At 48.4% G+C, this 25,325-nt stretch overlaps 79 non-coding genes across 79 annotated transcripts; all 79 read right to left on the reverse strand.

Annotated features, from left to right (window-relative positions):
* Positions 1-306: 306 nt before the first annotated feature.
* On the reverse strand, positions 307-378 carry Trnat-ugu (transfer RNA threonine (anticodon UGU)). Its single transcript has one exon. It is a non-coding gene; the product is annotated as a tRNA-Thr (tRNA).
* Positions 379-624: 246 nt separating this feature from the next.
* Trnat-ugu (transfer RNA threonine (anticodon UGU)) lies at positions 625-696 on the reverse strand. Its single transcript has one exon. It is a non-coding gene; the product is annotated as a tRNA-Thr (tRNA).
* Positions 697-942: 246 nt separating this feature from the next.
* Positions 943-1,014, reverse strand: Trnak-uuu (transfer RNA lysine (anticodon UUU)). The gene has a single exon. It is a non-coding gene; the product is annotated as a tRNA-Lys (tRNA).
* Positions 1,015-1,260: 246 nt separating this feature from the next.
* Positions 1,261-1,332, reverse strand: Trnat-ugu (transfer RNA threonine (anticodon UGU)). Its single transcript has one exon. It is a non-coding gene; the product is annotated as a tRNA-Thr (tRNA).
* A 246-nt stretch (positions 1,333-1,578) lies between these two features.
* On the reverse strand, positions 1,579-1,650 carry Trnat-ugu (transfer RNA threonine (anticodon UGU)). Its single transcript has one exon. It is a non-coding gene; the product is annotated as a tRNA-Thr (tRNA).
* Positions 1,651-1,896: 246 nt separating this feature from the next.
* Positions 1,897-1,968, reverse strand: Trnat-ugu (transfer RNA threonine (anticodon UGU)). The gene has a single exon. It is a non-coding gene; the product is annotated as a tRNA-Thr (tRNA).
* A 246-nt stretch (positions 1,969-2,214) lies between these two features.
* Positions 2,215-2,286, reverse strand: Trnat-ugu (transfer RNA threonine (anticodon UGU)). The gene has a single exon. It is a non-coding gene; the product is annotated as a tRNA-Thr (tRNA).
* A 246-nt stretch (positions 2,287-2,532) lies between these two features.
* On the reverse strand, positions 2,533-2,604 carry Trnat-ugu (transfer RNA threonine (anticodon UGU)). The gene has a single exon. It is a non-coding gene; the product is annotated as a tRNA-Thr (tRNA).
* A 246-nt stretch (positions 2,605-2,850) lies between these two features.
* Trnat-ugu (transfer RNA threonine (anticodon UGU)) lies at positions 2,851-2,922 on the reverse strand. The gene has a single exon. It is a non-coding gene; the product is annotated as a tRNA-Thr (tRNA).
* A 246-nt stretch (positions 2,923-3,168) lies between these two features.
* Trnat-ugu (transfer RNA threonine (anticodon UGU)) lies at positions 3,169-3,240 on the reverse strand. Its single transcript has one exon. It is a non-coding gene; the product is annotated as a tRNA-Thr (tRNA).
* Positions 3,241-3,486: 246 nt separating this feature from the next.
* Positions 3,487-3,558, reverse strand: Trnat-ugu (transfer RNA threonine (anticodon UGU)). Its single transcript has one exon. It is a non-coding gene; the product is annotated as a tRNA-Thr (tRNA).
* Positions 3,559-3,804: 246 nt separating this feature from the next.
* Trnat-ugu (transfer RNA threonine (anticodon UGU)) lies at positions 3,805-3,875 on the reverse strand. Its single transcript has one exon. It is a non-coding gene; the product is annotated as a tRNA-Thr (tRNA).
* Positions 3,876-4,117: 242 nt separating this feature from the next.
* Trnat-ugu (transfer RNA threonine (anticodon UGU)) lies at positions 4,118-4,192 on the reverse strand. Its single transcript has one exon. It is a non-coding gene; the product is annotated as a tRNA-Thr (tRNA).
* Positions 4,193-4,437: 245 nt separating this feature from the next.
* On the reverse strand, positions 4,438-4,509 carry Trnat-ugu (transfer RNA threonine (anticodon UGU)). Its single transcript has one exon. It is a non-coding gene; the product is annotated as a tRNA-Thr (tRNA).
* Positions 4,510-4,755: 246 nt separating this feature from the next.
* Positions 4,756-4,827, reverse strand: Trnat-ugu (transfer RNA threonine (anticodon UGU)). The gene has a single exon. It is a non-coding gene; the product is annotated as a tRNA-Thr (tRNA).
* Positions 4,828-5,073: 246 nt separating this feature from the next.
* Positions 5,074-5,145, reverse strand: Trnat-ugu (transfer RNA threonine (anticodon UGU)). Its single transcript has one exon. It is a non-coding gene; the product is annotated as a tRNA-Thr (tRNA).
* A 247-nt stretch (positions 5,146-5,392) lies between these two features.
* On the reverse strand, positions 5,393-5,464 carry Trnat-ugu (transfer RNA threonine (anticodon UGU)). Its single transcript has one exon. It is a non-coding gene; the product is annotated as a tRNA-Thr (tRNA).
* A 246-nt stretch (positions 5,465-5,710) lies between these two features.
* Trnat-ugu (transfer RNA threonine (anticodon UGU)) lies at positions 5,711-5,782 on the reverse strand. The gene has a single exon. It is a non-coding gene; the product is annotated as a tRNA-Thr (tRNA).
* Positions 5,783-6,028: 246 nt separating this feature from the next.
* Trnat-ugu (transfer RNA threonine (anticodon UGU)) lies at positions 6,029-6,099 on the reverse strand. The gene has a single exon. It is a non-coding gene; the product is annotated as a tRNA-Thr (tRNA).
* A 246-nt stretch (positions 6,100-6,345) lies between these two features.
* On the reverse strand, positions 6,346-6,417 carry Trnat-ugu (transfer RNA threonine (anticodon UGU)). Its single transcript has one exon. It is a non-coding gene; the product is annotated as a tRNA-Thr (tRNA).
* Positions 6,418-6,664: 247 nt separating this feature from the next.
* Positions 6,665-6,736, reverse strand: Trnat-ugu (transfer RNA threonine (anticodon UGU)). The gene has a single exon. It is a non-coding gene; the product is annotated as a tRNA-Thr (tRNA).
* A 246-nt stretch (positions 6,737-6,982) lies between these two features.
* Positions 6,983-7,054, reverse strand: Trnat-ugu (transfer RNA threonine (anticodon UGU)). The gene has a single exon. It is a non-coding gene; the product is annotated as a tRNA-Thr (tRNA).
* A 246-nt stretch (positions 7,055-7,300) lies between these two features.
* On the reverse strand, positions 7,301-7,372 carry Trnat-ugu (transfer RNA threonine (anticodon UGU)). The gene has a single exon. It is a non-coding gene; the product is annotated as a tRNA-Thr (tRNA).
* Positions 7,373-7,618: 246 nt separating this feature from the next.
* Trnat-ugu (transfer RNA threonine (anticodon UGU)) lies at positions 7,619-7,690 on the reverse strand. Its single transcript has one exon. It is a non-coding gene; the product is annotated as a tRNA-Thr (tRNA).
* A 246-nt stretch (positions 7,691-7,936) lies between these two features.
* Trnat-ugu (transfer RNA threonine (anticodon UGU)) lies at positions 7,937-8,008 on the reverse strand. The gene has a single exon. It is a non-coding gene; the product is annotated as a tRNA-Thr (tRNA).
* Positions 8,009-8,251: 243 nt separating this feature from the next.
* Positions 8,252-8,326, reverse strand: Trnat-ugu (transfer RNA threonine (anticodon UGU)). Its single transcript has one exon. It is a non-coding gene; the product is annotated as a tRNA-Thr (tRNA).
* A 246-nt stretch (positions 8,327-8,572) lies between these two features.
* On the reverse strand, positions 8,573-8,644 carry Trnat-ugu (transfer RNA threonine (anticodon UGU)). Its single transcript has one exon. It is a non-coding gene; the product is annotated as a tRNA-Thr (tRNA).
* Positions 8,645-8,890: 246 nt separating this feature from the next.
* Trnat-ugu (transfer RNA threonine (anticodon UGU)) lies at positions 8,891-8,962 on the reverse strand. Its single transcript has one exon. It is a non-coding gene; the product is annotated as a tRNA-Thr (tRNA).
* A 246-nt stretch (positions 8,963-9,208) lies between these two features.
* On the reverse strand, positions 9,209-9,280 carry Trnat-ugu (transfer RNA threonine (anticodon UGU)). The gene has a single exon. It is a non-coding gene; the product is annotated as a tRNA-Thr (tRNA).
* A 246-nt stretch (positions 9,281-9,526) lies between these two features.
* On the reverse strand, positions 9,527-9,598 carry Trnat-ugu (transfer RNA threonine (anticodon UGU)). The gene has a single exon. It is a non-coding gene; the product is annotated as a tRNA-Thr (tRNA).
* Positions 9,599-9,844: 246 nt separating this feature from the next.
* Positions 9,845-9,916, reverse strand: Trnat-ugu (transfer RNA threonine (anticodon UGU)). Its single transcript has one exon. It is a non-coding gene; the product is annotated as a tRNA-Thr (tRNA).
* A 246-nt stretch (positions 9,917-10,162) lies between these two features.
* Trnat-ugu (transfer RNA threonine (anticodon UGU)) lies at positions 10,163-10,234 on the reverse strand. The gene has a single exon. It is a non-coding gene; the product is annotated as a tRNA-Thr (tRNA).
* Positions 10,235-10,480: 246 nt separating this feature from the next.
* On the reverse strand, positions 10,481-10,552 carry Trnat-ugu (transfer RNA threonine (anticodon UGU)). The gene has a single exon. It is a non-coding gene; the product is annotated as a tRNA-Thr (tRNA).
* Positions 10,553-10,798: 246 nt separating this feature from the next.
* On the reverse strand, positions 10,799-10,870 carry Trnat-ugu (transfer RNA threonine (anticodon UGU)). Its single transcript has one exon. It is a non-coding gene; the product is annotated as a tRNA-Thr (tRNA).
* A 246-nt stretch (positions 10,871-11,116) lies between these two features.
* Positions 11,117-11,188, reverse strand: Trnat-ugu (transfer RNA threonine (anticodon UGU)). Its single transcript has one exon. It is a non-coding gene; the product is annotated as a tRNA-Thr (tRNA).
* A 246-nt stretch (positions 11,189-11,434) lies between these two features.
* Trnat-ugu (transfer RNA threonine (anticodon UGU)) lies at positions 11,435-11,506 on the reverse strand. The gene has a single exon. It is a non-coding gene; the product is annotated as a tRNA-Thr (tRNA).
* Positions 11,507-11,752: 246 nt separating this feature from the next.
* On the reverse strand, positions 11,753-11,824 carry Trnat-ugu (transfer RNA threonine (anticodon UGU)). Its single transcript has one exon. It is a non-coding gene; the product is annotated as a tRNA-Thr (tRNA).
* Positions 11,825-12,070: 246 nt separating this feature from the next.
* On the reverse strand, positions 12,071-12,142 carry Trnat-ugu (transfer RNA threonine (anticodon UGU)). The gene has a single exon. It is a non-coding gene; the product is annotated as a tRNA-Thr (tRNA).
* A 246-nt stretch (positions 12,143-12,388) lies between these two features.
* Positions 12,389-12,460, reverse strand: Trnat-ugu (transfer RNA threonine (anticodon UGU)). The gene has a single exon. It is a non-coding gene; the product is annotated as a tRNA-Thr (tRNA).
* Positions 12,461-12,706: 246 nt separating this feature from the next.
* Positions 12,707-12,778, reverse strand: Trnat-ugu (transfer RNA threonine (anticodon UGU)). The gene has a single exon. It is a non-coding gene; the product is annotated as a tRNA-Thr (tRNA).
* A 246-nt stretch (positions 12,779-13,024) lies between these two features.
* Positions 13,025-13,096, reverse strand: Trnat-ugu (transfer RNA threonine (anticodon UGU)). Its single transcript has one exon. It is a non-coding gene; the product is annotated as a tRNA-Thr (tRNA).
* A 246-nt stretch (positions 13,097-13,342) lies between these two features.
* On the reverse strand, positions 13,343-13,414 carry Trnat-ugu (transfer RNA threonine (anticodon UGU)). The gene has a single exon. It is a non-coding gene; the product is annotated as a tRNA-Thr (tRNA).
* Positions 13,415-13,660: 246 nt separating this feature from the next.
* On the reverse strand, positions 13,661-13,732 carry Trnat-ugu (transfer RNA threonine (anticodon UGU)). Its single transcript has one exon. It is a non-coding gene; the product is annotated as a tRNA-Thr (tRNA).
* A 246-nt stretch (positions 13,733-13,978) lies between these two features.
* Trnat-ugu (transfer RNA threonine (anticodon UGU)) lies at positions 13,979-14,050 on the reverse strand. The gene has a single exon. It is a non-coding gene; the product is annotated as a tRNA-Thr (tRNA).
* A 246-nt stretch (positions 14,051-14,296) lies between these two features.
* On the reverse strand, positions 14,297-14,368 carry Trnat-ugu (transfer RNA threonine (anticodon UGU)). Its single transcript has one exon. It is a non-coding gene; the product is annotated as a tRNA-Thr (tRNA).
* A 246-nt stretch (positions 14,369-14,614) lies between these two features.
* On the reverse strand, positions 14,615-14,686 carry Trnat-ugu (transfer RNA threonine (anticodon UGU)). Its single transcript has one exon. It is a non-coding gene; the product is annotated as a tRNA-Thr (tRNA).
* Positions 14,687-14,932: 246 nt separating this feature from the next.
* On the reverse strand, positions 14,933-15,004 carry Trnat-ugu (transfer RNA threonine (anticodon UGU)). Its single transcript has one exon. It is a non-coding gene; the product is annotated as a tRNA-Thr (tRNA).
* Positions 15,005-15,250: 246 nt separating this feature from the next.
* Positions 15,251-15,322, reverse strand: Trnat-ugu (transfer RNA threonine (anticodon UGU)). Its single transcript has one exon. It is a non-coding gene; the product is annotated as a tRNA-Thr (tRNA).
* Positions 15,323-15,568: 246 nt separating this feature from the next.
* On the reverse strand, positions 15,569-15,640 carry Trnat-ugu (transfer RNA threonine (anticodon UGU)). The gene has a single exon. It is a non-coding gene; the product is annotated as a tRNA-Thr (tRNA).
* Positions 15,641-15,886: 246 nt separating this feature from the next.
* Trnat-ugu (transfer RNA threonine (anticodon UGU)) lies at positions 15,887-15,958 on the reverse strand. The gene has a single exon. It is a non-coding gene; the product is annotated as a tRNA-Thr (tRNA).
* A 246-nt stretch (positions 15,959-16,204) lies between these two features.
* On the reverse strand, positions 16,205-16,276 carry Trnat-ugu (transfer RNA threonine (anticodon UGU)). The gene has a single exon. It is a non-coding gene; the product is annotated as a tRNA-Thr (tRNA).
* Positions 16,277-16,522: 246 nt separating this feature from the next.
* Trnat-ugu (transfer RNA threonine (anticodon UGU)) lies at positions 16,523-16,594 on the reverse strand. The gene has a single exon. It is a non-coding gene; the product is annotated as a tRNA-Thr (tRNA).
* A 246-nt stretch (positions 16,595-16,840) lies between these two features.
* Positions 16,841-16,912, reverse strand: Trnat-ugu (transfer RNA threonine (anticodon UGU)). The gene has a single exon. It is a non-coding gene; the product is annotated as a tRNA-Thr (tRNA).
* Positions 16,913-17,158: 246 nt separating this feature from the next.
* Trnat-ugu (transfer RNA threonine (anticodon UGU)) lies at positions 17,159-17,230 on the reverse strand. Its single transcript has one exon. It is a non-coding gene; the product is annotated as a tRNA-Thr (tRNA).
* Positions 17,231-17,476: 246 nt separating this feature from the next.
* On the reverse strand, positions 17,477-17,548 carry Trnat-ugu (transfer RNA threonine (anticodon UGU)). Its single transcript has one exon. It is a non-coding gene; the product is annotated as a tRNA-Thr (tRNA).
* A 246-nt stretch (positions 17,549-17,794) lies between these two features.
* On the reverse strand, positions 17,795-17,866 carry Trnat-ugu (transfer RNA threonine (anticodon UGU)). Its single transcript has one exon. It is a non-coding gene; the product is annotated as a tRNA-Thr (tRNA).
* Positions 17,867-18,112: 246 nt separating this feature from the next.
* Trnat-ugu (transfer RNA threonine (anticodon UGU)) lies at positions 18,113-18,184 on the reverse strand. Its single transcript has one exon. It is a non-coding gene; the product is annotated as a tRNA-Thr (tRNA).
* Positions 18,185-18,430: 246 nt separating this feature from the next.
* Positions 18,431-18,502, reverse strand: Trnat-ugu (transfer RNA threonine (anticodon UGU)). Its single transcript has one exon. It is a non-coding gene; the product is annotated as a tRNA-Thr (tRNA).
* Positions 18,503-18,748: 246 nt separating this feature from the next.
* On the reverse strand, positions 18,749-18,820 carry Trnat-ugu (transfer RNA threonine (anticodon UGU)). Its single transcript has one exon. It is a non-coding gene; the product is annotated as a tRNA-Thr (tRNA).
* Positions 18,821-19,066: 246 nt separating this feature from the next.
* Positions 19,067-19,138, reverse strand: Trnat-ugu (transfer RNA threonine (anticodon UGU)). The gene has a single exon. It is a non-coding gene; the product is annotated as a tRNA-Thr (tRNA).
* Positions 19,139-19,384: 246 nt separating this feature from the next.
* Positions 19,385-19,456, reverse strand: Trnat-ugu (transfer RNA threonine (anticodon UGU)). Its single transcript has one exon. It is a non-coding gene; the product is annotated as a tRNA-Thr (tRNA).
* A 246-nt stretch (positions 19,457-19,702) lies between these two features.
* Trnat-ugu (transfer RNA threonine (anticodon UGU)) lies at positions 19,703-19,774 on the reverse strand. The gene has a single exon. It is a non-coding gene; the product is annotated as a tRNA-Thr (tRNA).
* Positions 19,775-20,020: 246 nt separating this feature from the next.
* Positions 20,021-20,092, reverse strand: Trnat-ugu (transfer RNA threonine (anticodon UGU)). The gene has a single exon. It is a non-coding gene; the product is annotated as a tRNA-Thr (tRNA).
* Positions 20,093-20,338: 246 nt separating this feature from the next.
* Positions 20,339-20,410, reverse strand: Trnat-ugu (transfer RNA threonine (anticodon UGU)). Its single transcript has one exon. It is a non-coding gene; the product is annotated as a tRNA-Thr (tRNA).
* A 246-nt stretch (positions 20,411-20,656) lies between these two features.
* Positions 20,657-20,728, reverse strand: Trnat-ugu (transfer RNA threonine (anticodon UGU)). Its single transcript has one exon. It is a non-coding gene; the product is annotated as a tRNA-Thr (tRNA).
* Positions 20,729-20,974: 246 nt separating this feature from the next.
* Trnat-ugu (transfer RNA threonine (anticodon UGU)) lies at positions 20,975-21,046 on the reverse strand. The gene has a single exon. It is a non-coding gene; the product is annotated as a tRNA-Thr (tRNA).
* A 246-nt stretch (positions 21,047-21,292) lies between these two features.
* Positions 21,293-21,364, reverse strand: Trnat-ugu (transfer RNA threonine (anticodon UGU)). The gene has a single exon. It is a non-coding gene; the product is annotated as a tRNA-Thr (tRNA).
* A 246-nt stretch (positions 21,365-21,610) lies between these two features.
* Positions 21,611-21,682, reverse strand: Trnat-ugu (transfer RNA threonine (anticodon UGU)). The gene has a single exon. It is a non-coding gene; the product is annotated as a tRNA-Thr (tRNA).
* A 246-nt stretch (positions 21,683-21,928) lies between these two features.
* Positions 21,929-22,000, reverse strand: Trnat-ugu (transfer RNA threonine (anticodon UGU)). Its single transcript has one exon. It is a non-coding gene; the product is annotated as a tRNA-Thr (tRNA).
* Positions 22,001-22,246: 246 nt separating this feature from the next.
* Positions 22,247-22,318, reverse strand: Trnat-ugu (transfer RNA threonine (anticodon UGU)). Its single transcript has one exon. It is a non-coding gene; the product is annotated as a tRNA-Thr (tRNA).
* Positions 22,319-22,564: 246 nt separating this feature from the next.
* Trnat-ugu (transfer RNA threonine (anticodon UGU)) lies at positions 22,565-22,636 on the reverse strand. Its single transcript has one exon. It is a non-coding gene; the product is annotated as a tRNA-Thr (tRNA).
* Positions 22,637-22,882: 246 nt separating this feature from the next.
* Positions 22,883-22,954, reverse strand: Trnat-ugu (transfer RNA threonine (anticodon UGU)). The gene has a single exon. It is a non-coding gene; the product is annotated as a tRNA-Thr (tRNA).
* A 246-nt stretch (positions 22,955-23,200) lies between these two features.
* On the reverse strand, positions 23,201-23,272 carry Trnat-ugu (transfer RNA threonine (anticodon UGU)). The gene has a single exon. It is a non-coding gene; the product is annotated as a tRNA-Thr (tRNA).
* A 246-nt stretch (positions 23,273-23,518) lies between these two features.
* On the reverse strand, positions 23,519-23,590 carry Trnat-ugu (transfer RNA threonine (anticodon UGU)). Its single transcript has one exon. It is a non-coding gene; the product is annotated as a tRNA-Thr (tRNA).
* Positions 23,591-23,836: 246 nt separating this feature from the next.
* Positions 23,837-23,908, reverse strand: Trnat-ugu (transfer RNA threonine (anticodon UGU)). The gene has a single exon. It is a non-coding gene; the product is annotated as a tRNA-Thr (tRNA).
* Positions 23,909-24,154: 246 nt separating this feature from the next.
* Trnat-ugu (transfer RNA threonine (anticodon UGU)) lies at positions 24,155-24,226 on the reverse strand. Its single transcript has one exon. It is a non-coding gene; the product is annotated as a tRNA-Thr (tRNA).
* A 246-nt stretch (positions 24,227-24,472) lies between these two features.
* Positions 24,473-24,544, reverse strand: Trnat-ugu (transfer RNA threonine (anticodon UGU)). The gene has a single exon. It is a non-coding gene; the product is annotated as a tRNA-Thr (tRNA).
* Positions 24,545-24,790: 246 nt separating this feature from the next.
* Trnat-ugu (transfer RNA threonine (anticodon UGU)) lies at positions 24,791-24,862 on the reverse strand. The gene has a single exon. It is a non-coding gene; the product is annotated as a tRNA-Thr (tRNA).
* A 246-nt stretch (positions 24,863-25,108) lies between these two features.
* Trnat-ugu (transfer RNA threonine (anticodon UGU)) lies at positions 25,109-25,180 on the reverse strand. Its single transcript has one exon. It is a non-coding gene; the product is annotated as a tRNA-Thr (tRNA).
* Between the last annotated feature and the right edge of the window lie 145 nt (positions 25,181-25,325).

A 25,325-nucleotide genomic window follows, 5' to 3' on the forward strand; every position in this document is an offset into this window, starting at 1 on the left:
CAATCGAACTCACGACCCCTGGTTTACAAGACCAGTGCTCTGCCCCTGCGCTAAGGAGGGTGTTGCAGTGTACACTTCTTGCAGTCGTCACAGCGCTCGCGAAAAATACATTCCAGAGCTTAGAAAATGCGTACGAATATCTACTCTGCCACAACAATTCGCTACCACTGAGGTCCACGGCGATGGCTGACGGGGTGTTGCTGTCTTTCGTCTATCATCATCTGTTATCTTGGCTCTGGCCCGAAAAGACACGCTATTTTGAAATTTTCGGTTCAAAGCATTACATTGGCCCATTTAAAATTGTGCTGCCCCCTGTGAGAATCGAACTCACGACCCCTGGTTTACAAGACCAGTGCTCTGCCCCTGAGCTAAGGAGGCTGTTGCAGTGTACACTTCTTGCAGTCGTCACAGCGCTCGCGAAAAATACATTCCAGAGCTTAGAAAATGCGTACGAATATCTACTCTGCCACAACAATTCGCTACCACTGAGGTCCACGGCGATGGCTGACGGGGTGTTGCTGTCTTTCGTCTATCATCATCTGTTATCTTGGCTCTGGCCCGAAAAGACACGCTATTTTGAAATTTTCGGTTCAAAGCATTACATTGGCCCATTTAAAATTGTGCTGCCCCCTGTGAGAATCGAACTCACGACCCCTGGTTTACAAGACCAGTGCTCTGCCCCTGAGCTAAGGAGGCTGTTGCAGTGTACACTTCTTGCAGTCGTCACAGCGCTCGCGAAAAATACATTCCAGAGCTTAGAAAATGCGTACGAATATCTACTCTGCCACAACAATTCGCTACCACTGAGGTCCACGGCGATGGCTGACGGGGTGTTGCTGTCTTTCGTCTATCATCATCTGTTATCTTGGCTCTGGCCCGAAAAGACACGCTATTTTGAAATTTTCGGTTCAAAGCATTACATTGGCCCATTTAAAATTGTGCTGCCCCCTGTGAGAATCGAACTCACGACCCCTGGTTCAAAAGACCAGTGCTCTGCCCCTGAGCTAAGGAGGCTGTTGCAGTGTACACTTCTTGCAGTCGTCACAGCGCTCGCGAAAAATACATTCCAGAGCTTAGAAAATGCGTACGAATATCTACTCTGCCACAACAATTCGCTACCACTGAGGTCCACGGCGATGGCTGACGGGGTGTTGCTGTCTTTCGTCTATCATCATCTGTTATCTTGGCTCTGGCCCGAAAAGACACGCTATTTTGAAATTTTCGGTTCAAAGCATTACATTGGCCCATTTAAAATTGTGCTGCCCCCTGTGAGAATCGAACTCACGACCCCTGGTTTACAAGACCAGTGCTCTGCCCCTGAGCTAAGGAGGCTGTTGCAGTGTACACTTCTTGCAGTCGTCACAGCGCTCGCGAAAAATACATTCCAGAGCTTAGAAAATGCGTACGAATATCTACTCTGCCACAACAATTCGCTACCACTGAGGTCCACGGCGATGGCTGACGGGGTGTTGCTGTCTTTCGTCTATCATCATCTGTTATCTTGGCTCTGGCCCGAAAAGACACGCTATTTTGAAATTTTCGGTTCAAAGCATTACATTGGCCCATTTAAAATTGTGCTGCCCCCTGTGAGAATCGAACTCACGACCCCTGGTTTACAAGACCAGTGCTCTGCCCCTGAGCTAAGGAGGCTGTTGCAGTGTACACTTCTTGCAGTCGTCACAGCGCTCGCGAAAAATACATTCCAGAGCTTAGAAAATGCGTACGAATATCTACTCTGCCACAACAATTCGCTACCACTGAGGTCCACGGCGATGGCTGACGGGGTGTTGCTGTCTTTCGTCTATCATCATCTGTTATCTTGGCTCTGGCCCGAAAAGACACGCTATTTTGAAATTTTCGGTTCAAAGCATTACATTGGCCCATTTAAAATTGTGCTGCCCCCTGTGAGAATCGAACTCACGACCCCTGGTTTACAAGACCAGTGCTCTGCCCCTGAGCTAAGGAGGCTGTTGCAGTGTACACTTCTTGCAGTCGTCACAGCGCTCGCGAAAAATACATTCCAGAGCTTAGAAAATGCGTACGAATATCTACTCTGCCACAACAATTCGCTACCACTGAGGTCCACGGCGATGGCTGACGGGGTGTTGCTGTCTTTCGTCTATCATCATCTGTTATCTTGGCTCTGGCCCGAAAAGACACGCTATTTTGAAATTTTCGGTTCAAAGCATTACATTGGCCCATTTAAAATTGTGCTGCCCCCTGTGAGAATCGAACTCACGACCCCTGGTTTACAAGACCAGTGCTCTGCCCCTGAGCTAAGGAGGCTGTTGCAGTGTACACTTCTTGCAGTCGTCACAGCGCTCGCGAAAAATACATTCCAGAGCTTAGAAAATGCGTACGAATATCTACTCTGCCACAACAATTCGCTACCACTGAGGTCCACGGCGATGGCTGACGGGGTGTTGCTGTCTTTCGTCTATCATCATCTGTTATCTTGGCTCTGGCCCGAAAAGACACGCTATTTTGAAATTTTCGGTTCAAAGCATTACATTGGCCCATTTAAAATTGTGCTGCCCCCTGTGAGAATCGAACTCACGACCCCTGGTTTACAAGACCAGTGCTCTGCCCCTGAGCTAAGGAGGCTGTTGCAGTGTACACTTCTTGCAGTCGTCACAGCGCTCGCGAAAAATACATTCCAGAGCTTAGAAAATGCGTACGAATATCTACTCTGCCACAACAATTCGCTACCACTGAGGTCCACGGCGATGGCTGACGGGGTGTTGCTGTCTTTCGTCTATCATCATCTGTTATCTTGGCTCTGGCCCGAAAAGACACGCTATTTTGAAATTTTCGGTTCAAAGCATTACATTGGCCCATTTAAAATTGTGCTGCCCCCTCTGAGAATCGAACTCACGACCCCTGGTTTACAAGACCAGTGCTCTGCCCCTGAGCTAAGGAGGCTGTTGCAGTGTACACTTCTTGCAGTCGTCACAGCGCTCGCGAAAAATACATTCCAGAGCTTAGAAAATGCGTACGAATATCTACTCTGCCACAACAATTCGCTACCACTGAGGTCCACGGCGATGGCTGACGGGGTGTTGCTGTCTTTCGTCTATCATCATCTGTTATCTTGGCTCTGGCCCGAAAAGACACGCTATTTTGAAATTTTCGGTTCAAAGCATTACATTGACCCATTTAAAATTGTGCTGCCCCCTGTGAGAATCGAACTCACGACCCCTGGTTTACAAGACCAGTGCTCTGCCCCTGAGCTAAGGAGGCTGTTGCAGTGTACACTTCTTGCAGTCGTCACAGCGCTCGCGAAAAATACATTCCAGAGCTTAGAAAATGCGTACGAATATCTACTCTGCCACAACAATTCGCTACCACTGAGGTCCACGGCGATGGCTGACGGGGTGTTGCTGTCTTTCGTCTATCATCATCTGTTATCTTGGCTCTGGCCCGAAAAGACACGCTATTTTGAAATTTTCGGTTCAAAGCATTACATTGGCCCATTTAAAATTGTGCTGCCCCCTGTGAGAATCGAACTCACGACCCCTGGTTTACAAGACCAGTGCTCTGCCCCTGAGCTAAGGAGGGTGTTGCAGTGTACACTTCTTGCAGTCGTCACAGCGCTCGCGAAAAATACATTCCAGAGCTTAGAAAATGCGTACGAATATCTACTCTGCCACAACAATTCGCTACCACTGAGGTCCACGGCGATGGCTGACGGGGTGTTGCTGTCTTTCGTCTATCATCATCTGTTATCTTGGCTCTGGCCCGAAAAGACACGCTATTTTGAAATTTTCGGTTCAAAGCATTACATTGGCCCATTTAAAATTGTGCTGCCCCCTGTGAGAATCGAACTCACGACCCCTGGTTTACAAGACAGTGCTCTGCCCCTGAGCTAAGGAGGCTGTTGCAGTGTACACTTCTTGCAGTCGTCACAGCGCTCGCGAAAAATACATTCCAGAGCTTAGAAAATGCGTACGAATATCTACTCTGCCACAACAATTCGCTACCACTGAGGTCCACGGCGATGGCTGACGGGGTGTTGCTGTCTTTCGTCTATCATCATCTGTTATCTTGGCTCTGGCCCGAAAAGACACGCTAATTTGAAATTTTCGGTCAAAGCATTACATTGGCCCATTTAAAATTGTGCTGCCCCTGTGAGAATCGAACTCACGACCCCTGGTTTACAAGACCAGTGCTCTGCCCCCTGAGCTAAGGAGGCTGTTGCAGTGTACACTTCTTGCAGTCGTCACAGCGCTCGCGAAAAATACATTCAGAGCTTAGAAAATGCGTACGAATATCTACTCTGCCACAACAATTCGCTACCACTGAGGTCCACGGCGATGGCTGACGGGGTGTTGCTGTCTTTCGTCTATCATCATCTGTTATCTTGGCTCTGGCCCGAAAAGACACGCTATTTTGAAATTTTCGGTTCAAAGCATTACATTGGCCCATTTAAAATTGTGCTGCCCCCTGTGAGAATCGAACTCACGACCCCTGGTTTACAAGACCAGTGCTCTGCCCCTGAGCTAAGGAGGCTGTTGCAGTGTACACTTCTTGCAGTCGTCACAGCGCTCGCGAAAAATACATTCCAGAGCTTAGAAAATGCGTACGAATATCTACTCTGCCACAACAATTCGCTACCACTGAGGTCCACGGCGATGGCTGACGGGGTGTTGCTGTCTTTCGTCTATCATCATCTGTTATCTTGGCTCTGGCCCGAAAAGACACGCTATTTTGAAATTTTCGGTTCAAAGCATTACATTGGCCCATTTAAAATTGTGCTGCCCCCTGTGAGAATCGAACTCACGACCCCTGGTTTACAAGACCAGTGCTCTGCCCCTGAGCTAAGGAGGCTGTTGCAGTGTACACTTCTTGCAGTCGTCACAGCGCTCGCGAAAAATACATTCCAGAAGCTTAGAAAATGCGTACGAATATCTACTCTGCCACAACAATTCGCTACCACTGAGGTCCACGCGATGGCTGACGGGGTGTTGCTGTCTTTCGTCTATCATCATCTGTTATCTTGGCTCTGGCCCGAAAAGACACGCTATTTTGAAATTTTCGGTTCAAAGCATTACATTGGCCCATTTAAAATTGTGCTGCCCCCTGTGAGAATCGAACTCACGACCCCTCGTTTACAAGACCAGTGCTCTGCCCCTGAGCTAAGGAGGCTGTTGCAGTGTACACTTCTTGCAGTCGTCACAGCGCTCGCGAAAAATACATTCCAGAGCTTAGAAAATGCGTACGAATATCTACTCTGCCACAACAATTCGCTACCACTGAGGTCCACGGCGATGGCTGACGGGGTGTTGCTGTCTTTCGTCTATCATCATCTGTTATCTTGGCTCTGGCCCGAAAAGACACGCTATTTTGAAATTTTCGGTTCAAAGCATTACATTGGCCCATTTAAAAATTGTGCTGCCCCCTGTGAGAATCAAACTCACGACCCCTGGTTCACAAGACCAGTGCTCTGCCCCTGAGCTAAGGAGGCTGTTGCAGTGTACACTTCTTGCAGTCGTCACAGCGCTCGCGAAAAATACATTCCAGAGCTTAGAAAATGCGTACGAATATCTACTCTGCCACAACAATTCGCTACCACTGAGGTCCACGGCGATGGCTGACGGGGTGTTGCTGTCTTTCGTCTATCATCATCTGTTATCTTGGCTCTGGCCCGAAAAGACACGCTATTTTGAAATTTTCGGTTCAAAGCATTACATTGGCCCATTTAAAATTGTGCTGCCCCCTGTGAGAATCGAACTCACGACCCCTGGTTTACAAGACAAGTGCTCTGCCCCTGAGCTAAGGAGGCTGTTGCAGTGTACACTTCTTGCAGTCGTCACAGCGCTCGCGAAAAAATACATTCCAGAGCTTAGAAAATGCGTACGAATATCTACTCTGCCACAACAATTCGCTACCACTGAGGTCCACGGCGATGGCTGACGGGTGTTGCTGTCTTTCGTCTATCATCATCTGTTATCTTGGCGCTGGCCCGAAAAGACACGCTATTTTGAAATTTTCGGTTCAAAGCATTACATTGGCCCATTTAAAATTGTGCTGCCCCCTGTGAGAATCGAACTCACAACCCCTGGTTTACAAGACCAGTGCTCTGCCCTGAGCTAAGGAGGCTGTTGCAGTGTACACTTCTTGCAGTCGTCACAGCGCTCGCGAAAAATACATTCCAGAGCTTAGAAAATGCGTACGAATATCTACTCTGCCACAACAATTCGCTACCACTGAGGTCCACGGCGATGGCTGACGGGGTGTTGCTGTCTTTCGTCTATCATCATCTGTTATCTTGGCTCTGGCCCGAAAAGACACGCTATTTTGAAATTTTCGGTTCAAAGCATTACATTGGCCCATTTAAAATTGTGCTGCCCCCTGTGAGAATCGAACTCACGACCCCTGGTTTACAAGACCAGTGCTCTGCCCCTGCGCTAAGGAGGCTGTTGCAGTGTACACTTCTTGCAGTCGTCACCAGCGCTCGCGAAAAATACATTCCAGAGCTTAGAAAATGCGTACGAATATCTACTCTGCCACAACAATTCGCTACCACTGAGGTCCACGGCGATGGCTGACGGGGTGTTGCTGTCTTTCGTCTATCATCATCTGTTATCTTGGCTCTGGCCCGAAAAGACACGCTATTTTGAAATTTTCGGTTCAAAGCATTACATTGGCCCATTTAAAATTGTGCTGCCTCCTGTGAGAATCGAACTCACGACCCCTGGTTCACAAGACCAGTGCTCTGCCCCTGAGCTACGGAGGCTGTTGCAGTGTACACTTCTTGCAGTCGTCACAGCGCTCGCGAAAAATACATTCCAGAGCTTAGAAAATGCGTACGAATATCTACTCTGCCACAACAATTCGCTACCACTGAGGTCCACGGCGATGGCTGACGGGGTGTTGCTGTCTTTCGTCTATCATCATCTGTTATCTTGGCTCTGGCCCGAAAAGACACGCTATTTTGAAATTTTCGGTTCAAAGCATTACATTGGCCCATTTAAAATTGTGCTGCCCCCTGTGAGAATCGAACTCACGACCCCTGGTTTACAAGACCAGTGCTCAGCCCCTGAGCTAAGGAGGCTGTTGCAGTGTACACTTCTTGCAGTCGTCACAGCGCTCGCGAAAAATACATTCCAGAGCTTAGAAAATGCGTACGAATATCTACTCTGCCACAACAATTCGCTACCACTGAGGTCCACGGCGATGGCTGACGGGGTGTTGCTGTCTTTCGTCTATCATCATCTGTTATCTTGGCTCTGGCCCGAAAAGACACGCTATTTTGAAATTTTCGGTTCAAAGCATTACATTGGCCCATTTAAAATTGTGCTGCCCCCTGTGAGAATCGAACTCACGACCCCTGGTTTACAAGACCAGTGCTCTGCCCCTGAGCTAAGGAGGCTGTTGCAGTGTACACTTCTTGCAGTCGTCACAGCGCTCGCGAAAAATACATTCCAGAGCTTAGAAAATGCGTACGAATATCTACTCTGCCACAACAATTCGCTACCACTGAGGTCCACGGCGATGGCTGACGGGGTGTTGCTGTCTTTCGTCTATCATCATCTGTTATCTTGGCTCTGGCCCGAAAAGACACGCTATTTTGAAATTTTCGGTTCAAAGCATTACATTGGCCCATTTAAAATTGTGCTGCCCCCTGTGAGAATCGAACTCACGACCCCTGGTTTACAAGACCAGTGCTCTGCCCCTGAGCTAAGGAGGCTGTTGCAGTGTACACTTCTTGCAGTCGTCACAGCGCTCGCGAAAAATACATTCCAGAGCTTAGAAAATGCGTACGAATATCTACTCTGCCACAACAATTCGCTACCACTGAGGTCCACGGCGATGGCTGACGGGGTGTTGCTGTCTTTCGTCTATCATCATCTGTTATCTTGGCTCTGGCCCGAAAAGACACGCTATTTTGAAATTTTCGGTTCAAAGCATTACATTGGCCCATTTAAAATTGTGCTGCCCCCTGTGAGAATCGAACTCACGACCCCTGGTTTACAAGACCAGTGCTCTGCCCCTGAGCTAAGGAGGCTGTTGCAGTGTACACTTCTTGCAGTCGTCACAGCGCTCGCGAAAAATACATTCCAGAGCTTAGGAAATGCGTACGAATATCTACTCTGCCACAACAATTCGCTACCACTGAGGTCCACGGCGATGGCTGACGGGGTGTTGCTGTCTTTCGTCTATCATCATCTGTTATCTTGGCTCTGGCCCGAAAAGACACGCTATTTTGAAATTTTCGGTTCAAAGCATTACATTGGCCCATTTAAAATTGTGCTTCCCCCTGTGAGAATCGAACTCACGACCCCTCGTTTACAAGACCAGTGCTCTGCCCCTGAGCTAAGGAGGCTGTTGCAGTGTACACTTCTTGCAGTCGTCACAGCGCTCGCGAAAAATACATTCCAGAGCTTAGAAAATGCGTACGAATATCTACTCTGCCACAACAATTCGCTACCACTGAGGTCCACGGCGATGGCTGACGGGGTGTTGCTGTCTTTCGTCTATCATCATCTGTTATCTTGGCTCTGGCCCGAAAAGACACGCTATTTTGAAATTTTCGGTTCAAAGCATTACATTGGCCCATTTAAAATTGTGCTGCCCCCTGTGAGAATCGAACTCACGACCCCTGGTTTACAAGACCAGTGCTCTGCCCCTGAGCTAAGGAGGCTGTTGCAGTGTACACTTCTTGCAGTCGTCACAGCGCTCGCGAAAAATACATTCCAGAGCTTAGAAAATGCGTACGAATATCTACTCTGCCACAACAATTCGCTACCACTGAGGTCCACGGCGATGGCTGACGGGGTGTTGCTGTCTTTCGTCTATCATCATCTGTTATCTTGGCTCTGGCCCGAAAAGACACGCTATTTTGAAATTTTCGGTTCAAAGCATTACATTGGCCCATTTAAAATTGTGCTGCCCCCTGTGAGAATCGAACTCACGACCCCTGGTTTACAAGACCAGTGCTCTGCCCCTGAGCTAAGGAGGCTGTTGCAGTGTACACTTCTTGCAGTCGTCACAGCGCTCGCGAAAAATACATTCCAGAGCTTAGGAAATGCGTACGAATATCTACTCTGCCACAACAATTCGCTACCACTGAGGTCCACGGCGATGGCTGACGGGGTGTTGCTGTCTTTCGTCTATCATCATCTGTTATCTTGGCTCTGGCCCGAAAAGACACGCTATTTTGAAATTTTCGGTTCAAAGCATTACATTGGCCCATTTAAAATTGTGCTGCCCCCTGTGAGAATCGAACTCACGACCCCTGGTTTACAAGACCAGTGCTCTGCCCCTGAGCTAAGGAGGCTGTTGCAGTGTACACTTCTTGCAGTCGTCACAGCGCTCGCGAAAAATACATTCCAGAGCTTAGAAAATGCGTACGAATATCTACTCTGCCACAACAATTCGCTACCACTGAGGTCCACGGCGATGGCTGACGGGGTGTTGCTGTCTTTCGTCTATCATCATCTGTTATCTTGGCTCTGGCCCGAAAAGACACGCTATTTTGAAATTTTCGGTTCAAAGCATTACATTGGCCCATTTAAAATTGTGCTGCCCCCTGTGAGAATCGAACTCACGACCCCTGGTTTACAAGACCAGTGCTCTGCCCCTGAGCTAAGGAGGCTGTTGCAGTGTACACTTCTTGCAGTCGTCACAGCGCTCGCGAAAAATACATTCCAGAGCTTAGAAAATGCGTACGAATATCTACTCTGCCACAACAATTCGCTACCACTGAGGTCCACGGCGATGGCTGACGGGGTGTTGCTGTCTTTCGTCTATCATCATCTGTTATCTTGGCTCTGGCCCGAAAAGACACGCTATTTTGAAATTTTCGGTTCAAAGCATTACATTGGCCCATTCAAAATTGTGCTGCCCCCTGTGAGAATCGAACTCACGACCCCTGGTTTACAAGACCAGTGCTCTGCCCCTGAGCTAAGGAGGCTGTTGCAGTGTACACTTCTTGCAGTCGTCACAGCGCTCGCGAAAAATACATTCCAGAGCTTAGAAAATGCGTACGAATATCTACTCTGCCACAACAATTCGCTACCACTGAGGTCCACGGCGATGGCTGACGGGGTGTTGCTGTCTTTCGTCTATCATCATCTGTTATCTTGGCTCTGGCCCGAAAAGACACGCTATTTTGAAATTTTCGGTTCAAAGCATTACATTGGCCCATTTAAAATTGTGCTGCCCCCTGTGAGAATCGAACTCACGACCCCTGGTTTACAAGACCAGTGCTCTGCCCCTGAGCTAAGGAGGCTGTTGCAGTTTACACTTCTTGCAGTCGTCACAGCGCTCGCGAAAAATACATTCCAGAGCTTAGAAAATGCGTACGAATATCTACTCTGCCACAACAATTCGCTACCACTGAGGTCCACGGCGATGGCTGACGGGGTGTTGCTGTCTTTCGTCTATCATCATCTGTTATCTTGGCTCGGGCCCGAAAAGACACGCTATTTTGAAATTTTCGGTTCAAAGCATTACATTGGCCCATTTAAAATTGTGCTGCCCCCTGTGAGAATCGAACTCACGACCCCTGGTTTACAAGACCAGTGCTCTGCCCCTGAGCTAAGGAGGCTGTTGCAGTGTACACTTCTTGCAGTCGTCACAGCGCTCGCGAAAAATACATTCCAGAGCTTAGAAAATGCGTACGAATATCTACTCTGCCACAACAATTCGCTACCACTGAGGTCCACGGCGATGGCTGACGGGGTGTTGCTGTCTTTCGTCTATCATCATCTGTTATCTTGGCTCTGGCCCGAAAAGACACGCTATTTTGAAATTTTCGGTTCAAAGCATTACATTGGCCCATTTAAAATTGTGCTGCCCCCTGTGAGAATCGAACTCACGACCCCTGGTTTACAAGACCAGTGCTCTGCCCCTGAGCTAAGGAGGCTGTTGCAGTGTACACTTCTTGCAGTCGTCACAGCGCTCGCGAAAAATACATTCCAGAGCTTAGAAAATGCGTACGAATATCTACTCTGCCACAACAATTCGCTACCACTGAGGTCCACGGCGATGGCTGACGGGGTGTTGCTGTCTTTCGTCTATCATCATCTGTTATCTTGGCTCTGGCCCGAAAAGACACGCTATTTTGAAATTTTCGGTTCAAAGCATTACATTGGCCCATTTAAAATTGTGCTGCCCCCTGTGAGAATCGAACTCACGACGCCTGGTTTACAAGACCAGTGCTCTGCCCCTGAGCTAAGGAGGCTGTTGCAGTGTACACTTCTTGCAGTCGTCACAGCGCTCGCGAAAAATACATTCCAGACCTTAGAAAATGCGTACGAATATCTACTCTGCCACAACAATTCGCTACCACTGAGGTCCTCGGCGATGGCTGACGGGGTGTTGCTGTCTTTCGTCTATCATCATCTGTTATCTTGGCTCTGGCCCGAAAAGACACGCTATTTTGAAATTTTCGGTTCAAAGCATTACATTGGCCCATTTAAAATTGTGCTGCCCCCTGTGAGAATCGAACTCACGACCCCTGGTTTACAAGACCAGTGCTCTGCCCCTGAGCTAAGGAGGCTGTTGCAGTGTACACTTCTTGCAGTCGTCACAGCGCTCGCGAAAAATACATTCCAGAGCTTAGAAAATGCGTACGAATATCTACTCTGCCACAACAATTCGCTACCACTGAGGTCCACGGCGATGGCTGACGGGGTGTTGCTGTCTTTCGCCTATCATCATCTGTTATCTTGGCTCTGGCCCGAAAAGACACGCTATTTTGAAATTTTCGGTTCAAAGCATTACATTGGCCCATTTAAAATTGTGCTGCCCCCTGTGAGAATCGAACTCACGACCCCTGGTTTACAAGACCAGTGCTCTGCCCCTGAGCTAAGGAGGCTGTTGCAGTGTACACTTCTTGCAGTCGTCACAGCGCTCGCGAAAAATACATTCCAGAGCTTAGAAAATGCGTACGAATATCTACTCTGCCACAACAATTCGCTACCACTGAGGTCCACGGCGATGGCTGACGGGGTGTTGCTGTCTTTCGTCTATCATCATCTGTTATCTTGGCTCTGGCCCGAAAAGACACGCTATTTTATAATTTTCGGTTCAAAGCATTACATTGGCCCATTTAAAATTGTGCTGCCCCCTGTGAGAATCGAACTCACGACCCCTGGTTTACAAGACCAGTGCTCTGCCCCTGAGCTAAGGAGGCTGTTGCAGTTTACACTTCTTGCAGTCGTCACAGCGCTCGCGAAAAATACATTCCAGAGCTTAGAAAATGCGTACGAATAACTACTCTGCCACAACAATTCGCTACCACTGAGGTCCACGGCGATGGCTGACGGGGTGTTGCTGTCTTTCGTCTATCATCATCTGTTATCTTGGCTCTGGCCCGAAAAGACACGCTATTTTGAAATTTTCGGTTCAAAGCATTACATTGGCCCATTTAAAATTGTGCTGCCCCCTGTGAGAATCGAACTCACGACCCCTGGTTTACAAGACCAGTGCTCTGCCCCTGAGCTAAGGAGGCTGTTGCAGTGTACACTTCTTGCAGTTGTCACAGCGCTCGCGAAAAATACATTCCAGAGCTTAGAAAATGCGTACGAATATCTACTCTGCCACAACAATTCGCTACCACTGAGGTCCACGGCGATGGCTGACGGGGTGTTGCTGTCTTTCGTCTATCATCATCTGTTATCTTGGCTCTGGCCCGAAAAGACACCCTATTTTGAAATTTTCGGTTCAAAGCATTACATTGGCCCATTTAAAATTGTGCTGCCCCCTGTGAGAATCGAACTCACGACCCCTAGTTTACAAGACCAGTGCTCTGCCCCTGAGCTAAGGAGGCTGTTGCAGTGTACACTTCTTGCAGTCGTCACAGCGCTCGCGAAAAATACATTCCAGAGCTTGGAAAATGCGTACGAATATCTACTCTGCCACAACAATTCGCTACCACTGAGGTCCACGGCGATGGCTGACGGGGTGTTGCTGTCTTTCGTCTATCATCATCTGTTATCTTGGCTCTGGCCCGAAAAGACACGCTATTTTGAAATTTTCGGTTCAAAGCATTACATTGGCCCATTTAAAATTGTGCTGCCCCCTGTGACAATCGAACTCACGACCCCTGGTTTACAAAACCAGTGCTCTGCCCCTGAGCTAAGGAGGCTGTTGCAGTGTACACTTCTTGCAGTCGTCACAGCGCTCGCGAAAAATACATTCCAGAGCTTAGAAAATGCGTACGAATATCTACTCTGCCACAACAATTCGCTACCACTGAGGTCCACGGCGATGGCTGACGGGGTGTTGCTGTCTTTCGTCTATCATCATCTGTTATCTTGGCTCTGGCCCGAAAAGACACGCTATTTTGAAATTTTCGGTTCAAAGCATTACATTGGCCCATTTAAAATTGTGCTGCCCCCTGTGAGAATCGAACTCACGACCCCTGGTTTACAAGACCAGTGCTCTGCCCCTGAGCTAAGGAGGCTGTTGCAGTGTACACTTCTTGCAGTCGTCACAGCGCTCGCGAAAAATACATTCCAGAGCTTAGAAAATGCGTACGAATATCTACTCTGCCACAACAATTCGCTACCACTGAGGTCCACGGCGATGGCTGACGGGGTGTTGCTGTCTTTCGTCTATCATCATCTGTTATCTTGGCTCTGGCCCGAAAAGACACGCTATTTTGAAATTTTCGGTTCAAAGCATTACATTGGCCCATTTAAAATTGTGCTGCCCCCTGTGAGAATCGAACTCACGACCCCTGGTTTACAAGACCAGTGCTCTGCCCCTGAGCTAAGGAGGCTGTTGCAGTGTACACTTCTTGCAGTCGTCACAGCGCTCGCGAAAAATACATTCCAGAGCTTAGAAAATGCGTACGAATATCTACTCTGCCACAACAATTCGCTACCACTGAGGTCCACGGCGATGGCTGACGGGGTGTTGCTGTCTTTCGTCTATCATCATCTGTTATCTTGGCTCTGGCCCGAAAAGACACGCTATTTTGAAATTTTCGGTTCAAAGTATTACATTGGCCCATTTAAAATTGTGCTGCCCCCTCTGAGAATCGAACTCACGACCCCTGGTTTACAAGACCAGTGCTCTGCCCCTGAGCTAAGGAGGCTGTTGCAGTGTATATTTCTTGCAGTCGTCACAGCGCTCGCGAAAAATACATTCCAGAGCTTAGAAAATGCGTACGAATATCTACTCTGCCACAACAATTCGCTACCACTGAGGTCCACGGCGATGGCTGACGGGGTGTTGCTGTCTTTCGTCTATCATCATCTGTTATCTTGGCTCTGGCCCGAAAAGACACGCTATTTTGAAATTTTCGGTTCAAAGCATTACATTGGCCCATTTAAAATTGTGCTGCCCCCTGTGAGAATCGAACTCACGACCCCTGGTTTACAAGACCAGTGCTCTGCCCCTGAGCTAAGGAGGCTGTTGCAGTGTACACTTCTTGCAGTCGTCACAGCGCTCGCGAAAAATACATTCCAGAGCTTAGAAAATGCGTACGAATATCTACTCTGCCACAACAATTCGCTACCACTGATGTCCACGGCGATGGCTGACGGGGTGTTGCTGTCTTTCGTCTATCATCATCTGTTATCTTGGCTCTGGCCCGAAAAGACACGCTATTTTGAAATTTTCGGTTCAAAGCATTACATTGGCCCATTTAAAATTGTGCTGCCCCCTGTGAGAATCGAACTCACGACCCCTGGTTTACAAGACCAGTGCTCTGCCCCTGAGCTAAGGAGGCTGTTGCAGTGTACACTTCTTGCAGTCGTCACAGCGCTCGCGAAAAATACATTCCAGAGCTTAGAAAATGCGTACGAATATCTACTCTGCCACAACAATTCGCTACCACTGAGGTCCACGGCGATGGCTGACGGGGTGTTGCTGTCTTTCGTCTATCATCATCTGTTATCTTGGCTCTGGCCCGAAAAGACACGCTATTTTGAAGTTTTCGGTTCAAAGCATTACATTGGCCCATTTAAAATTGTGCTGCCCCCTGTGACAATCGAACTCACGACCCCTGGTTTACAAGACCAGTGCTCTGCCCCTGAGCTAAGGAGGCTGTTGCAGTGTACACTTCTTGCAGTCGTCACAGCGCTCGCGAAAAATACATTCCAGAGCTTAGAAAATGCGTACGAATATCTACTCTGCCACAACAATTCGCTACCACTGAGGTCCACGGCGATGGCTGACGGGGTGTTGCTGTCTTTCGTCTATCATCATCTGTTATCTTGGCTCTGGCCCGAAAAGACACGCTATTTTGAAATTTTCGGTTCAAAGCATTACATTGGCCCATTTAAAATTGTGCTGCCCCCTGTGACAATCGAACTCACGACCCCTGGTTTACAAGACCAGTGCTCTGCCCCTGAGCTAAGGAGGCTGTTGCAGTGTACACTTCTTGCAGTCGTCACAGCGCTCGCGAAAAATACATTCCAGAGCTTAGAAAATGCGTACGAATATCTACTCTGCCACAACAATTCGCTACCACTGAGGTCCACGGCGATGGCTGACGGGGTGTTGCTGTCTTTCGTCTATCATCATCTGTTATCTTGGCTCTGGCCCGAAAAGACACGCTATTTTGAAATTTTCGGTTCAAAGCATTACATTGGCCCATTTAAAATTGTGCTGCCCCCTGTGAGAATCGAACTCACGACCCCTGGTTTACAAGACCAGTGCTCTGCCCCTGAGCTAAGGAGGCTGTTGCAGTGTACACTTCTTGCAGTCGTCACAGCGCTCGCGAAAAATACATTCCAGAGCTTAGAAAATGCGTACGAATATCTACTCTGCCACAACAATTCGCTACCACTGAGGTCCACGGCGATGGCTGACGGGGTGTTGCTGTCTTTCGTCTATCATCATCTGTTATCTTGGCTCTGGCCCGAAAAGACACGCTATTTTGAAATTTTCGGTTCAAAGCATTACATTGGCCCATTTAAAATTGTGCTGCCCCCTGTGAGAATCGAACTCACGACCCCTGGTTTACAAGACCAGTGCTCTGCCCCTGAGCTAAGGAGGCTGTTGCAGTGTACACTTCTTGCAGTCGTCACAGCGCTCGCGAAAAATACATTCCAGAGCTTAGAAAATGCGTACGAATATCTACTCTGCCACAACAATTCGCTACCACTGAGGTCCACGGCGATGGCTGACGGGGTGTTGCTGTCTTTCGTCTATCATCATCTGTTATCTTGGCTCTGGCCCGAAAAGACACGCTATTTTGAAATTTTCGGTTCAAAGCATTACATTGGCCCATTTAAAATTGTGCTGCCCCCTGTGAGAATCGAACTCACGACCCCTGGTTTACAAGACCAGTGCTCTGCCCCTGAGCTAAGGAGGCTGTTGCAGTGTACACTTCTTGCAGTCGTCACAGCGCTCGCGAAAAATACATTCCAGAGCTTAGAAAATGCGTACGAATATCTACTCTGCCACAACAATTCGCTACCACTGAGGTCCACGGCGATGGCTGACGGGGTGTTGCTGTCTTTCGTCTATCATCATCTGTTATCTTGGCTCTGGCCCGAAAAGACACGCTATTTTGAAATTTTCGGTTCAAAGCATTACATTGGCCCATTTAAAATTGTGCTGCCCCCTGTGACAATCGAACTCACGACCCCTGGTTTACAAGACCAGTGCTCTGCCCCTGAGCTAAGGAGGCTGTTGCAGTGTACACTTCTTGCAGTCGTCACAGCGCTCGCGAAAAATACATTCCAGAGCTTAGAAAATGCGTACGAATATCTACTCTGCCACAACAATTCGCTACCACTGAGGTCCACGGCGATGGCTGACGGGGTGTTGCTGTCTTTCGTCTATCATCATCTGTTATCTTGGCTCTGGCCCGAAAAGACACGCTATTTTGAAATTTTCGGTTCAAAGCATTACATTGGCCCATTTAAAATTGTGCTGCCCCCTGTGAGAATCGAACTCACGACCCCTGGTTTACAAGACCAGTGCTCTGCCCCTGAGCTAAGGAGGCTGTTGCAGTGTACACTTCTTGCAGTCGTCACAGCGCTCGCGAAAAATACATTCCAGAGCTTAGAAAATGCGTACGAATATCTACTCTGCCACAACAATTCGCTACCACTGAGGTCCACGGCGATGGCTGACGGGGTGTTGCTGTCTTTCGTCTATCATCATCTGTTATCTTGGCTCTGGCCCGAAAAGACACGCTATTTTGAAATTTTCGGTTCAAAGCATTACATTGGCCCATTTAAAATTGTGCTGCCCCCTGTGAGAATCGAACTCACGACCCCTGGTTTACAAGACCAGTGCTCTGCCCCTGAGCTAAGGAGGCTGTTCCAGTGTACACTTCTTGCAGTCGTCACAGCGCTCGCGAAAAATACATTCCAGAGCTTAGAAAATGCGTACGAATATCTACTCTGCCACAACAATTCGCTACCACTGAGGTCCACGGCGATGGCTGACGGGGTGTTGCTGTCTTTCGTCTATCATCATCTGTTATCTTGGCTCTGGCCCGAAAAGACACGCTATTTTGAAATTTTCGGTTCAAAGCATTACATTGGCCCATTTAAAATTGTGCTGCCCCCTGTGAGAATCGAACTCACGACCCCTGGTTTACAAGACCAGTGCTCTGCCCCTGAGCTAAGGAGGCTGTTGCAGTGTACACTTCTTGCAGTCGTCACAGCGCTCGCGAAAAATACATTCCAGAGCTTAGAAAATGCGTACGAATATCTACTCTGCCACAACAATTCGCTACCACTGAGGTCCACGGCGATGGCTGACGGGGTGTTGCTGTCTTTCGTCTATCATCATCTGTTATCTTGGCTCTGGCCCGAAAAGACACGCTATTTTGAAATTTTCGGTTCAAAGCATTACATTGGCCCATTTAAAATTGTGCTGCCACCTGTGAGAATCGAACTCACGACCCCTGGTTTACAAGACCAGTGCTCTGCCCCTGAGCTAAGAAGGCTGTTGCAGTGTACACTTCTTGCAGTCGTCACAGCGCTCGCGAAAAATACATTCCAGAGCTTAGAAAATGCGTACGAATATCTACTCTGCCACAACAATTCGCTACCACTGAGGTCCACGGCGATGGCTGACGGGGTGTTGCTGTCTTTCGTCTATCATCATCTGTTATCTTGGCTCTGGCCCGAAAAGACACGCTATTTTGAAATTTTCAGTTCAAAGCATTACATTGGCCCATTTAAAATTGTGCTGCCCCCTGTGAGAATCGAACTCACGACCCCTGGTTTACAAGACCAGTGCTCTGCCCCTGAGCTAAGGAGGCTGTTGCAGTGTACACTTCTTGCAGTCGTCACAGCGCTCGCGAAAAATACATTCCTGAGCTTAGAAAATGCGTACGAATATCTACTCTGCCACAACAATTCGCTACCACTGAGGTCCACGGCGATGGCTGACGGGGTGTTGCTGTCTTTCGTCTATCATCATCTGTTATCTTGGCTCTGGCCCGAAAAGACACGCTATTTTGAAATTTTCGGTTCAAAGCATTACATTGGCCCATTTAAAATTGTGCTGCCCCCTGTGAGAATCGAACTCACGACCCCTGGTTTACAAGACCAGTGCTCTGCCCCTGAGCTAAGGAGGCTGTTGCAGTGTACACTTCTTGCAGTCGTCACAGCGCTCGCGAAAAATACATTCCAGAGCTTAGAAAATGCGTACGAATATCTACTCTGCCACAACAATTCGCTACCACTGAGGTCCACGGCGATGGCTGACGGGGTGTTGCTGTCTTTCGTCTATCATCATCTGTTATCTTGGCTCTGGCCCGAAAAGACACGCTATTTTGAAATTTTCGGTTCAAAGCATTACATTGGCCCATTTAAAATTGTGCTGCCCCCTGTGAGAATCGAACTCACGACCCCTGGTTTACATGACCAGTGCTCTGCCCCTGAGCTAAGGAGGCTGTTGCAGTGTACACTTCTTGCAGTCGTCACAGCGCTCGCGAAAAATACATTCCAGAGCTTAGAAAATGCGTACGAATATCTACTCTGCCACAACAATTCGCTACCACTGAGGTCCACGGCGATGGCTGACGGGGTGTTGCTGTCTTTCGTCTATCATCATCTGTTATCTTGGCTCTGGCCCGAAAAGACACGCTATTTCGAAATTTTCGGTTCAAAGCATTACATTGGCCCATTTAAAATTGTGCTGCCCCCTGTGAGAATTGAACTCACGACCCCTGGTTTACAAGACCAGTGCTCTGCCCCTGAGCTAAGGAGGCTGTTGCAGTGTACACTTCTTGCAGTCGTCACAGCGCTCGCGAAAAATACATTCCAGAGCTTAGAAAATGCGTACGAATATCTACTCTGCCACAACAATTCGCTACCACTGAGGTCCACGGCGATGGCTGACGGGGTGTTGCTGTCTTTCGTCTATCATCATCTGTTATCTTGGCTCTGGCCCGAAAAGACACGCTATTTTGAAATTTTCGGTTCAAAGCATTACATTGGCCCATTTAAAATTGTGCTGCCCCCTGTGAGAATCGAACTCACGACCCCTGGTTTACAAGACCAGTGCTCTGCCCCTGAGCTAAGGAGGCTGTTGCAGTGTACACTTCTTGCAGTCGTCACAGCGCTCGCGAAAAATACATTCCAGAGCTTAGAAAATGCGTACGAATATCTACTCTGCCACAACAATTCGCTACCACTGAGGTCCACGGCGATGGCTGACGGGGTGTTGCTGTCTTTCGTCTATCATCATCTGTTATCTTGGCTCTGGCCCGAAAAGACACGCTATTTTGAAATTTTCGGTTCAAAGCATTACATTGGCCCATTTAAAATTGTGCTGCCCCCTGTGAGAATTGAACTCACGACCCCTGGTTTACAAGACCAGTGCTCTGCCCCTGAGCTAAGGAGGCTGTTGCAGTGTACACTTCTTGCAGTCGTCACAGCGCTCGCGAAAAATACATTCCAGAGCTTAGAAAATGCGTACGAATATCTACTCTGCCACAACAATTCGCTACCACTGAGGTCCACGGCGATGGCTGACGGGGTGTTGCTGTCTTTCGTCTATCATCATCTGTTATCTTGGCTCTGGCCCGAAAAGACACGCTATTTTGAAATTTTCGGTTCAAAGCATTACATTGGCCCATTTAAAATTGTGCTGCCCCCTGTGAGAATCGAACTCACGACCCCTGGTTTACAAGACCAGTGCTCTGCCCCTGAGCTAAGGAGGCTGTTGCAGTGTACACTTCTTGCAGTCGTCACAGCGCTCGCGAAAAATACATTCCAGAGCTTAGAAAATGCGTACGAATATCTACTCTGCCACAACAATTCGCTACCACTGAGGTCCACGGCGATGGCTGACGGGGTGTTGCTGTCTTTCGTCTATCATCATCTGTTATCTTGGCTCTGGCCCGAAAAGACACGCTATTTTGAAATTTTCGGTTCAAAGCATTACATTGGCCCATTTAAAATTGTGCTGCCCCCTGTGACAATCGAACTCACGACCCCTGGTTTACAAGACCAGTGCTCTGCCCCTGAGCTAAGGAGGCTGTTGCAGTGTACACTTCTTGCAGTCGTCACAGCGCTCGCGAAAAATACATTCCAGAGCTTAGAAAATGCGTACGAATATCTACTCTGCCACAACAATTCGCTACCACTGAGGTCCACGGCGATGGCTGACGGGGTGTTGCTGTCTTTCGTCTATCATCATCTGTTATCTTGGCTCTGGCCCGAAAAGACACGCTATTTTGAAATTTTCGGTTCAAAGCATTACATTGGCCCATTTAAAATTGTGCTGCCCCCTGTGAGAATTGAACTCACGACCCCTGGTTTACAAGACCAGTGCTCTGCCCCTGAGCTAAGGAGGCTGTTGCAGTGTACACTTCTTGCAGTCGTCACAGCGCTCGCGAAAAATACATTCCAGAGCTTAGAAAATGCGTACGAATATCTACTCTGCCACAACAATTCGCTACCACTGAGGTCCACGGCGATGGCTGACGGGGTGTTGCTGTCTTTCGTCTATCATCATCTGTTATCTTGGCTCTGGCCCGAAAAGACACGCTATTTTGAAATTTTCGGTTCAAAGCATTACATTGGCCCATTTAAAATTGTGCTGCCCCCTGTGAGAATCGAACTCACGACCCCTGGTTTACAAGACCAGTGCTCTGCCCCTGAGCTAAGGAGGCTGTTGCAGTGTACACTTCTTGCAGTCGTCACAGCGCTCGCGAAAAATACATTCCAGAGCTTAGAAAATGCGTACGAATATCTACTCTGCCACAACAATTCGCTACCACTGAGGTCCACGGCGATGGCTGACGGGGTGTTGCTGTCTTTCGTCTATCATCATCTGTTATCTTGGCTCTGGCCCGAAAAGACACGCTATTTTGAAATTTTCGGTTCAAAGCATTACATTGGCCCATTTAAAATTGTGCTGCCCCCTGTGACAATCGAACTCACGACCCCTGGTTTACAAGACCAGTGCTCTGCCCCTGAGCTAAAGAGGCTGTTGCAGTGTACACTTCTTGCAGTCGTCACAGCGCTCGCGAAAAATACATTCCAGAGCTTAGAAAATGCGTACGAATATCTACTCTGCCACAACAATTCGCTACCACTGAGGTCCACGGCGATGGCTGACGGGGTGTTGCTGTCTTTCGTCTATCATCATCTGTTATCTTGGCTCTGGCCCGAAAAGACACGCTATTTTGAAATTTTCGGTTCAAAGCATTACATTGGCCCATTTAAAATTGTGCTGCCCCCTGTGACAATCGAACTCACGACCCCTGGTTTACAAGACCAGTGCTCTGCCCCTGAGCTAAGGAGGCTGTTGCAGTGTACACTTCTTGCAGTCGTCACAGCGCTCGCGAAAAATACATTCCAGAGCTTAGAAAATGCGTACGAATATCTACTCTGCCACAACAATTCGCTACCACTGAGGTCCACGGCGATGGCTGACGGGGTGTTGCTGTCTTTCGTCTATCATCATCTGTTATCTTGGCTCTGGCCCGAAAAGACACGCTATTTTGAAATTTTCGGTTCAAAGCATTACATTGGCCCATTTAAAATTGTGCTGCCCCCTGTGAGAATCGAACTCACGACCCCTGGTTTACAAGACCAGTGCTCTGCCCCTGAGCTAAGGAGGCTGTTGCAGTGTACACTTCTTGCAGTCGTCACAGCGCTCGCGAAAAATACATTCCAGAGCTTAGAAAATGCGTACGAATATCTACTCTGCCACAACAATTCGCTACCACTGAGGTCCACGGCGATGGCTGACGGGGTGTTGCTGTCTTTCGTCTATCATCATCTGTTATCTTGGCTCTGGCCCGAAAAGACACGCTATTTTGAAATTTTCGGTTCAAAGCATTACATTGGCCCATTTAAAATTGTGCTGCCCCCTGTGAGAATCGAACTCACGACCCCTGGTTTACAAGACCAGTGCTCTGCCCCTGAGCTAAGGAGGCTGTTGCAGTGTACACTTCTTGCAGTCGTCACAGCGCTCGCGAAAAATACATTCCAGAGCTTAGAAAATGCGTACGAATATCTACTCTGCCACAACAATTCGCTACCACTGAGGTCCACGGCGATGGCTGACGGGGTGTTGCTGTCTTTCGTCTATCATCATCTGTTATCTTGGCTCTGGCCCGAAAAGACACGCTATTTTGAAATTTTCGGTTCAAAGCATTACATTGGCCCATTTAAAATTGTGCTGCCCCCTGTGAGAATCGAACTCACGACCCCTGGTTTACAAGACCAGTGCTCTGCCCCTGAGCTAAGGAGGCTGTTGCAGTGTACACTTCTTGCAGTCGTCACAGCGCTCGCGAAAAATACATTCCAGAGCTTAGAAAATGCGTACGAATATCTACTCTGCCACAACAATTCGCTACCACTGAGGTCCACGGCGATGGCTGACGGGGTGTTGCTGTCTTTCGTCTATCATCATCTGTTATCTTGGCTCTGGCCCGAAAAGACACGCTATTTTGAAATTTTCGGTTCAAAGCATTACATTGGCCCATTTAAAATTGTGCTGCCCCCTGTGAGAATCGAACTCACGACCCCTGGTTTACAAGACCAGTGCTCTGCCCCTGAGCTAAGGAGGCTGTTGCAGTGTACACTTCTTGCAGTCGTCACAGCGCTCGCGAAAAATACATTCCAGAGCTTAGAAAATGCGTACGAATATCTACTCTGCCACAACAATTCGCTACCACTGAGGTCCACGGCGATGGCTGACGGGGTGTTGCTGTCTTTCGTCTATCATCATCTGTTATCTTGGCTCTGGCCCGAAAAGACACGCTATTTTGAAATTTTCGGTTCAAAGCATTACATTGGCCCATTTAAAATTGTGCTGCCCCCTGTGAGAATCGAACTCACGACCCCTGGTTTACAAGACCAGTGCTCTGCCCCTGAGCTAAGGAGGCTGTTGCAGTGTACACTTCTTGCAGTCGTCACAGCGCTCGCGAAAAATACATTCCAGAGCTTAGAAAATGCGTACGAATATCTACTCTGCCACAACAATTCGCTACCACTGAGGTCCACGGCGATGGCTGACTTGGTGTTGCTGTCTTTCGTCTATCATCATCTGTTATCTTGGCTCTGGCCCGAAAAGACACGCTATTTTGAAATTTTCGGCTCAAAGCATTACATTGGCCCATTTAAAATTGTGCTGCCCCCTGTGAGAATCGAACTCACGACCCCTGGTTTACAAGACCAGTGCTCTGCCCCTGAGCTAAGGAGGCTGTTGCAGTGTACGCTTCTTGCAGTCGTCACAGCGCTCGCGAAAAATACATTCCAGAGCTTAGAAAATGCGTACGAATATCTACTCTGCCACAACAATTCGCTACCACTGAGGTCCACGGCGATGGCTGACGGGGTGTTGCTGTCTTTCGTCTATCATCATCTGTTATCTTGGCTCTGGCCCGAAAAGACACGCTATTTTGAAATTTTCGGTTCAAAGCATTACATTGGCCCATTTAAAATTGTGCTGCCCCCTGTGAGAATCGAACTCACGACCCCTGGTTTACAAGACCAGTGCTCTGCCCCTGAGCTAAGGAGGCTGTTGCAGTGTACACTTCTTGCAGTCGTCACAGCGCTCGCGAAAAATACATTCCAGAGCTTAGAAAATGCGTACGAATATCTACTCTGCCACAACAATTCGCTACCACTGAGGTCCACGGCGATGGCTGACGGGGTGTTGCTGTCTTTCGTCTATCATCATCTGTTATCTTGGCTCTGGCCCGAAAAGACACGCTATTTTGAAATTTTCGGTTCAAAGCATTACATTGGCCCATTTAAAATTGTGCTGCCCCCTGTGAGAATCGAACTCACGACCCCTGGTTTACAAGACCAGTGCTCTGCCCCTGAGCTAAGGAGGCTGTTGCAGTGTACACTTCTTGCAGTCGTCACAGCGCTCGCGAAAAATACATTCCAGAGCTTAGAAAATGCGTACGAATATCTACTCTGCCACAACAATTCGCTACCACTGAGGTCCACGGCGATGGCTGACGGGGTGTTGCTGTCTTTCGTCTATCATCATCTGTTATCTTGGCTCTGGCCCGAAAAGACACGCTATTTTGAAATTTTCGGTTCAAAGCATTACATTGGCCCATTTAAAATTGTGCTGCCCCCTGTGAGAATCGAACTCACGACCCCTGGTTTACAAGACCAGTGCTCTGCCCCTGAGCTAAGGAGGCTGTTGCAGTGTACACTTCTTGCAGTCGTCACAGCGCTCGCGAAAAATACATTCCAGAGCTTAGAAAATGCGTACGAATATCTACTCTGCCACAACAATTCGCTACCACTGAGGTCCACGGCGATGGCTGACGGGGTGTTGCTGTCTTTCGTCTATCATCATCTGTTATCTTGGCTCTGGCCCGAAAAGACACGCTATTTTGAAATTTTCGGTTCAAAGCATTACATTGGCCCATTTAAAATTGTGCTGCCCCCTGTGAGAATCGAACTCACGACCCCTGGTTTACAAGACCAGTGCTCTGCCCCTGAGCTAAGGAGGCTGTTGCAGTTTACACTTCTTGCAGTCGTCACAGCGCTCGCGAAAAATACATTCCAGAGCTTAGAAAATGCGTACGAATATCTACTCTGCCACAACAATTCGCTACCACTGAGGTCCACGGCGATGGCTGACGGGGTGTTGCTGTCTTTCGTCTATCATCATCTGTTATCTTGGCTCTGGCCCGAAAAGACACGCTATTTTGAAATTTTCGGTTCAAAGCATTACATTGGCCCATTTAAAATTGTGCTGCCCCCTGTGAGAATCGAACTCACGACCCCTGGTTTACAAGACCAGTGCTCTGCCCCTGAGCTAAGGAGGCTGTTGCAGTGTACACTTCTTGCAGTCGTCACAGCACTCGCGAAAAATACATTCCAGAGCTTAGAAAATGCGTACGAATATCTACTCTGCCACAACAATTCGCTACCACTGAGGTCCACGGCGATGGCTGACGGGGTGTTGCTGTC

This window comes from Schistocerca cancellata, chromosome 1, assembly GCF_023864275.1.
Source record: "Schistocerca cancellata isolate TAMUIC-IGC-003103 chromosome 1, iqSchCanc2.1, whole genome shotgun sequence".
Classification (NCBI taxonomy): domain Eukaryota; kingdom Metazoa; phylum Arthropoda; class Insecta; order Orthoptera; family Acrididae; genus Schistocerca; species Schistocerca cancellata.